Source organism: Lactuca sativa, chromosome 8 (genome assembly GCF_002870075.4).
Source record: "Lactuca sativa cultivar Salinas chromosome 8, Lsat_Salinas_v11, whole genome shotgun sequence".
NCBI lineage: Eukaryota > Viridiplantae > Streptophyta > Magnoliopsida > Asterales > Asteraceae > Lactuca > Lactuca sativa.
In genome coordinates this window covers 69,951,707-69,958,839 of record NC_056630.2, presented here as the reverse complement: position 1 = coordinate 69,958,839, position 7,133 = coordinate 69,951,707, and the positions used below count along the sequence as shown (strand labels likewise).

General features: G+C 32.9%; 1 long non-coding RNA gene across 1 annotated transcript; it reads right to left on the bottom strand.

The window, feature by feature from the left end:
* Positions 1-3,733: 3,733 nt before the first annotated feature.
* LOC111886251 (uncharacterized) lies at positions 3,734-6,292 on the bottom strand. The gene is made up of 3 exons (XR_002848367.3): positions 6,098-6,292; positions 5,657-5,764; positions 3,734-4,113 (listed from the first exon to the last, which is right to left on the bottom strand). It is a non-coding gene; the product is annotated as an uncharacterized LOC111886251 (long non-coding RNA).
* Between the last annotated feature and the right edge of the window lie 841 nt (positions 6,293-7,133).

Genomic DNA, 7,133 nt, shown 5'->3' with positions numbered 1-7,133 from the left:
AACTAAAAATGACAAATTTATAGTCTAGAATCATGTACAAACTCTAAACTATATGTTGGAAAAAATCGTATGTCAATTGGAGTTGAAACGAATAAGATATGCATCTTGTAAACGTTTCACAAAAAGTGGTTCCGGCCCTAAAAGTGGTTCCGGTTTGAAAAACCGGTTCCGGATTTTAGACCCGGTTTACCCAGACCCAATGGACCCAAACCCGGATTACCCGGAACCCGGATAAAACCAATTTTTAAACTCGGAACCGGACCCAGTTCTATATATTCCGGTTCTAACGGGTCCGGTTCCGGTTCCGGTCCGGTTTTCTGGTTCTAAATCTCATCCCTAGGGGAGAATACAAGCAAATGTGTAGATCTATGAGTAAATGTATTCTTTGTGTGATTTGATGCATGTTTGTGTGTAATACTATAATATCATGTGTTGTGATGAATACGTTAGCCAAAAAGTACCTAAAAACCGAGATCTATAACATGAGGGACGAAATAAACATAACTTACACCATTTTACACTAATCAAATCAAGAAAAATAGTTCATTTGGTTAGGATGAACATATTTGGACATAAAACCCATTTTTGGGCTTAAATTGTCAAAAATACAAAACTAAGGGCCCAAAACGACAAATTATAATTTCTGGAGGTTGAAATGGGTCCAAACAGTTTCTAATACAATTTTTCTGAATATCAACATTTTTGAGGGGCTTAAAATGTAAATTTTGAACCTAATGGGCTAAAATGGGCTTTTCGGCCCAATAAGCTCCAATTTGCGAAATTTTTAAATTTGAGGGGCTGGAAATGTAACTTTCTGTAAAACAGGGGATTTCAAGTGTATTAAAACCATTTCAAAGGTCAAAAATGTTCTTCAAATTCAAAAGGGATAAAAAATGCAAAACTTTTCCATTTTGGGCCAAAACTGTAAAAGTTGCGAAAATGGGGGTTCCAACCGAGAAAACTTCATTTTTGAAGGACTTAAGCTGTTTACAAAGTAAATTTTGGTTGAAAATGTCTTTTCAATAAGTTATGGTACTAAAGTGTCAAGAAAAAAAAATGGTTTGAGGACTAAAATGGAAACTCTTTTATATAAAGAATTAAAAGTGCAAATTTTATCAAAGAAGGGTCGTGAAAAGGTAAAATCTTACTTTTAAAAAAATAAACCCCTTAAGACAAAATACGAGATCCACGACTACCGGCAAAACGTAATAACAAATACACTTTCAACACCAATATCGTTACCAAATGAATTGATTCGGTCTCGAATCAATAACAAATCAAAAATCAATAAACAATAGTACTTCAATAAACATGCGAAATCTACGAGGAGTCAATATTCAATCTTTGGGCTTGAAAGTTTCAAATCGTGCTTGTTGGGCCTTGCTAGCCCAATAACATGATCTTTAGGCCCGAAGGGAACGCGTTTACATGTTATTGGGCCTTCTATGACCTAATTCCATGTAAAAGGACTTTCAATAGCTCTATTGTGCTGTTGGGCCCCAAGGGTCCATTGGTACTACTAATGAAGTCGAGAAGTCAAATGCGAGTCGGGCCAAGCGCCTTTCGCATTCCCGATAGCCTTGAACAACTTATGGAAATAAAGGGGGCTTCATACCCTCCTTTCTCCTCGGTTGTGGGGCTATGAGAAGTCAGGGTGGTTGGATTAAGTGAGTAGTACGGACGACGCCTAAAGGATCGTTTGTAATTGGTAGTTATAAACTAGTCATTTTCATTTATGCGTGATTATAACAACTCACAACCCATAATTAATCCAATGTCACCTGGGTAATCAAAAACAATCGTCGTATCGGTATAACAATAAAAAAGACACGTAATTTAATGTATTGGGAAAACATCGGGTTTTCCCGGGGAGTTCAACACTTTTACTTATGTGATGTATATAAAGTTCAACAATTATACATGTTTACAAAAATTGACAAGCATACTTACGGATCTTCACACTTTTTTTTATAAACAATACTCTTTTCAGAAAATATCGGATTTTCTGGGTTTTTCAAACTTCACAGAAATCATCTTTCACAATATTACTTATGAACTCACCAACATTTCATATGTTGACGTTTTTCCAAAATACTTGTATTATCAGGCAACAGGTAAACCTAAGAATAAGTACCAAGTGATGTCATGGTGTTTTGCTTAAATTTATTATCGAACGGTTTATGTTATGGATTTGTAATGTTTAAAACAATGTACCGAATGTAAACAATATCAGTTGTAATATTTCAATGCATGGTGATGAATGATGTTATGATTCATGTATAATCATTGTGATGATATTCAATTAAGTCACAATAACCCTCGGACGTTTCCGTTGTCTGGTTCGGGGGTGTGACAGTGGTGTTACTAGTGACTTAGTAAAAGAAATAAAAGAAATTACTTTTAGTGGTTTATGGTCATGTGTCTTTTATTATGTGTGTCAAAATATGATGAATTAGCTCTGAAAAAAAAAACAAATATTGTTAGTGTAAGTTGCATTTGGTTATGTTTACAATTATTATGTGTGTCTATAAGTAAATCTAGTAATAGAAGAAATATAATGTCTGATCAGTATAATTATAATATGGTCATTGAATGTGTGACTATAATTATGTAATGGTCATTCCTTTTGTACTAGTATATGTCTAGATTTAAAGAATAGTCTTCATAAAACGAAAATATATTGTAAGTATTTATTGGTGACTTATTAATGTATGTTGTGCTTCATCACCTAAATCCTTAACAATAATAATATCTTGATAATATTAATTCAAAAAGTTACTTTTAGTGGTTTATGGTCATGCATTTTATTATGTATGTCAAAAAATGATGAATTGGCTACATCAAATGACTTTTGGTTATATATCAGTTTGACTTTGGGACCTATTTTGGTCATATAATAGTGGGAGTAATGTGAACATGTACAAAACAAATGGTTAAAATTGCATCTGAAGGGCTCCTTTAAATCCACCAAAATATCATCTTGAAGGGGACATAAACCGTTATTACGGTCTATACCAATTTCTACATCCAGAACTCCCAAAAAAGTAAAAGACCATATTACTCTTTTGCACTAATTTAAATTGTCCCAATTTTCTTATATTCCATTTTAGAGATGAAAATCCAAACCAAAACATTTTCACCAACAATAGCATTTATCTTTAAAATGCACCTTTTCAACTTCTGATCATACAATAATTGGTTCAAACTGTTAAAAAAATCAAGTCTTCAGTCATATAAAGTATAAAAAATAGGAGTATAAGAGTTTGGCTCATGAACACAATTTCTTAACTTATATTTACTACTTTTATTTACTATTACTTGGTTCACCAGCACCACTAATATCAATTGAATTCAATATTCCAGACCCTTTGATTCTAGTCCTTGATCCTTCATCAACAACTGATTGGCTAATGATCGAAGCACCCATAGTGGTATCTTTGTATCTGTTTGCAAGTGGTTGAATTAAGTATGCTCCAGGTTAACTAATGTAGTGTTGGTGCCATATTGACCATAATGGCTCTTTCCTAGATCCAAACATAGTTTTTTCTCCAAATTACTCTGTCTATACCTTCCAGCATTTTCAATCATCCACTGCCATTAGTTCATCATAATCGATATCTAAATAATATAACAAACTAAGTAAAAGAACAACAACCAAATAGATAATCTTAAAACCAATCATCACCTTGCCAGTTTCCTTGATGCAGATGATCCTTACCAACTACCAACAAAATGAATAACAAATTAAATAGAGTTGTCACTTCGGATTGGTGGTTTCTAGTTTCAGTAAAGCCACATCATAATTCACAAAAAGAAAGCCCTAACTTGGAAATCAAACTAAAAAATCATCTTCCAAGAAACAAGTGAATATATATACATAATTATAAAAACAATAGAAAATACTATGACTGTTGGATCTATGGCTTTGCAAACAAAGCTTTATACACTTCCTATACAAGAGCCTTCTTATGAAGGGGTTTTACTCACTCCCTTGTTATTTGTCCCCTTTGCAGATGAAGGTGAAGCATTATTGAAACCTTTAAGAGAGTCTATGTCACCAAACACATCCCCAAACTTTATGCAATATATTGCCCATTTCATGTTAAGGCACACCTGTAATATGAAACAAATTAGATGATAATAACAACCTTTAGATTACAAACACTCTACCCGACACATATCAATTAGATTACAATCATATTATATGTAGCAAACACTTATTGTGTGAATAACCATATAGATGATAATAACAATTCAAAGCAAAAACCAATAACTTATTTTATTTTAAAGCATCAAATCAACAACCGATTTGACGTCAATATTCAATTTGATGTTATAGGTATAACTTTGTGCCAAAAAGAATATTTGGGAATGGTCATATCTTTTATTTAAGGTCAATATCAAGAACATAAAAACAAATAATAATACATCATATATTGTCTTATACCATGAATTAGGGGGGTCACTCCTGAAACAATACATCAAGAAGCGTATAGGTCATTAATGACCAAACCAATTATTATGCGTTTTAGGACTTTACAATGTCTTTAAGTGACACAAGAAAATAATCATCTTGCTCTTTAGTATTGACATCAAGCTTCAATTCCTCAAACAAATACTTGTAGACAAGGGGAACGAGAACATAACTGAATATGCCTCTACCATTCAAGGATATTTAAAAAATTACACTAAAATAGACATTAATCAAGGATTCCCATAACCCTTTCACAAAGGGAAAAAACAAATCTATACATCAACACATCTTTATTATTTGTCGAGTGAGCATTTCATGAAATTTAGTTCCTAAAGCAGATTCTGATAAGCCTTGACCTGATAACACACCTTATGCTCAGATTTTAACAACCAAAGTACCAAACTATAAATTAACACAAGGAAGCAAAAACAATCCGATCAATGTTTCCATCATTTTTAAGAGGATGTTTCTCTCCAAAAGTTCCTTTACCAAAACAAAACTCATAATATCCTTCTAGACTCGACCACTACCTTAAATACTAGAATAAAAGACAAAAAAAAAAAAATACAACAACACCTGATTTAAAAAGGGCTGTTTCCACTCACAAAAGGACTGCAGACTCATACATGAAAAATTAAAAAATTAAAAGACTAAAATGCCCATAAGATCAAAACTGCAGAAAAAGAGCATTAAATCTTTCCTTGGACCCTTTTGCCATTCTCTTATAAACCTCGAGTGGTTGGGGTCTATCAGATTCAAAAGGGGTTTCTTGATAAGTAAAATAAGTTCATGGATCTGTTAATCTCCCACAGAAGTCCCAAGTGCATCATGTAACAGAAACAATGACATCATACTTATGATCAAACAAAAATTAAAAAACCGATTTCCTTCATTGAGATTTTCAGAAACAGACTTCCTTCTTTAAAGTGATTCAACAAGATTAAATTTCCATAAAAAAATCAACTAAATAATATACAAGATGTAATTAGAAGTTTAGTTATGTTTAGAGGATTATACTAATAAAATGGATATATATATATATATATATATATATATATATATATATATATATATATATATATATATATATATATATATATATATATAGAGAGAGAGAGAGAGAGAGAGAGAGAGAGAGACTAATGTAATATCACACAGGCAGATAGATTGAAAGCAACTTACATGGACATGTATAGGTATCCCAACCACAGACTTCTCCAGGTTTGAAGAAAGCATATATCTAACAAGATTCTGTGTATTATCGTTAATAGTTTTTCCCTCATCAACATCCTGTAGAGGAAACATTAGTGCTTACTGTTAAGATAAACCAGAAAATCACCAAACTATATAAAAAAAATCAGATTATAAGCTTCATTGACACCAAAAACAATAATGTGCTTAAAATTTAAGTGCTTTATCGATTCAAAAATAATATCATCAGCTTATCACAAGGTGCACAAACCAGGGAAAAAAAAAAGTGGGATTCCAAACCAAAAATTGGGAACAAGAATTGAGCTTTAGATTCAAAATCGTACAAGAAAGTCATATGCTTCATCGATTTTAGAACTCAAACGTCATGTATTGATCCATGAGGTGTAATCGAGTAAAGAAAGTCGGTCTTACAGACGGAGAAGCAATAGCCGCCGCCGCGATAGGAAGTCTGGAGCCGAGATGAGGGAACGATCGTCCGTGTGGGAGATCTGAGAAGGGTCACAACTCTTCACTCTGATGAACATTATGAAAGAGCGTGTCAGGGGAATGAGTCTCATGACGTGAACGAGGGTGTTGCAAGTATTGGGGGAGAACAAGGGTGTTTTGGTGATTTTAATTTAAAAATCAAAAGCTATTAGCGGGAACTGAAAACATTTTAGGGGGAAATGAAAATGAGGTTTTCGGAAATAGTTTTTGTATTTAAATTTTGATTTATTTTGGATTTAGGAAGAATATGTATACATTTTAATATTTAAAATATTTCATTTTTTATTCGTGTTGTTGTAGGATTGTATGTGTCACAAGAAAATTATACTTGTTTTATAGATGTTTAAATCAAGGTTCTATATAACATTAGAAGTGACTTGACGGCAATGTCAAACCTCAAAATTTTCTAAGTCATGTCATTTCTAAAGCGCGACTTAAGGCGGTAATTTTGTATATAATTATTAATTCTCTATATATTTGTACTATAACTTGTTTTTATATGAATATACGACTTTATGCGGCATTTTGATAAAGCGTGGCGGCATGTATAAGCCTTTGGTCATAGCGAACTTTTTAGAATCTTGGTTTAAACGGATAAATTCGTTCCTGACTTCTGTAAGACACACACCTTAAAATTGAAATATGTATCGAAACAAATACATACGGGAGACAAATTTCTCAAACCAATAAAAGAAAAATGTGTGTCAGTTGAGTCGTGTATCGAATTGTCGAGTCTACCATAATGACCACCCTCTAGTTTCCCTAGATATACCATCCAAGTGTGTTCATTGTCAAATTTGTTCTATGTTACTCACATAACATATCACTTATATCGCATATACATCATACGCATAAGACCCTTCGATCACATACAATTACCCCATCGGGTAAGGCATAGTGAGAAGACTCACCTCAGACGTCTCGTAAATCTCTGACTCGGTAGAAGTATTGCCTAGCCTCC